The following is a 1,722-nucleotide window of genomic DNA, read 5'->3' on the forward strand; positions in this document are numbered from 1 at the left end:
ATACAAATACAACTACTATTGGTAAATTATACATTGATATGGCCTGCCTTAATACCTAATATTATACTATAATATACTATAATATACTATAATACCCGATCATACTGCAATTTATAACTCATTTAAACCAGAGAAACGTGTGTTTCGGATAATGGGTACATCTGAGAGCATTATGTGTTAGTTTATTTATCAACTTACCCTTAGAGAATAATATAAAATATAATTCTAGGTTACACAACGAACAATATCTCCTACCTTTGTCATACGGGAAAGGTCTCCCAATGATTGACCATTCTAACGAATATTGCTTTTTTGTTTTTCCAGTTCCCAAATGAATTTACTAAGACTAGTACTTGCTATTTTACTTCTATCTCTAAAGGTACTATAATGATTAGATAATCTTTTCCAGGTTTGTCCCGAAGAACACCCCAGGTATCGGCTGACATTTGTCTGGGTCCTTACCTTACATTGATAAACTACATTTCTAGTTCTCGCATTAGGGCCTTCAAACTTCAATCTTCTGGAGTTAACCTCTGTTACTGTAATCGTATTCCGATTATTATTACTATTATTGTTATTATTATCATTTAAATCAGGGTTTTCACATCACTATCCTCCCCAATTCCTTTTGATTTAAGTATTTTAAAATTATGAGCTGTAATTATTTGGGCTAAGTTCATAGTGTTTGAGAAACCAAACCTAATGCTATGTGTATTAATAATTTTACCATAGTGTGAATTCTTTGGGAAATATATGCTTATCACCTCTCTAAACTGTGCAATCAAATTAGATTTAACATTTCTACCAAAGGGTACTATGAACCATATATTATCATCTTTAGTGTTATCACAGTCACTAGTATAATTCTTTAAAAATGTTAAATTACCTATGTTACGTTTATGAATATCTCTGGATTTATTTTCCTTATTTCCTTTTAGTTTATTCGTATACCTATTATTCTTATCTGTCTTAATGTTGTTACTATCAGGTTCAACATAGTAAACCTTCTCTTTGTATCCTGCCCTATTTAATACCGAATTATAGAATTGAGCTTCATTATCAAAAATCTTATCATTAGCAGATAATTTAGAGAGTCTTAATGAAATATTTCTAACTAAATTATCGATAATTTTTCTAGGATGGTTACTCCACTTACTTATATATTTTAGATTAGTTAAAGGTTTATGATATGGTCTATATGCCTCATTTTTAATATCTAATGTCACGTCCAAGAAATTTGCTACGGAAATATCGTCTTCATAAATGATATTCATCCCCATTCTACGAATATATATGACGCACATGGTAATTCATGGGGAGAGATGATGAGCTGACGGGCCTATGTAGATTCGAAGGTGCTGGTAATATGCATAATTGCCTGCATTTTCAGACCTGCAAACTGATGACGGAAATGAAGGTTTTTACCATTCTAATCCAGAAACGCATCTATGATTAACTAAGACTGGTTAATTTCGTTGTTTTTTCTTCTTGTTTTGCCTTTGTGAGTTACAAGTACTGCTATCTGTTGGAGCTGGATCCGATGCAGAACGAATGGAATGTTTGTATCGCTTGGAGTTAGTTTGATTCTTGGAATCAGTACTCTCGTGTGAGAATGAGATCCACTTATAATTGACGCTTCGATGTTATGCTAAGTACTTCCAAGCGAGTTGCTGCTATTTCTGAACTTCGGTATGTGGTGAAGCAACTGTTGCTGATCCTTTA

The sequence above is a fragment of the Octopus bimaculoides genome, chromosome 14 (genome assembly GCF_001194135.2).
Source record: "Octopus bimaculoides isolate UCB-OBI-ISO-001 chromosome 14, ASM119413v2, whole genome shotgun sequence".
Taxonomy (NCBI): Eukaryota; Metazoa; Mollusca; class Cephalopoda; order Octopoda; family Octopodidae; genus Octopus; species Octopus bimaculoides.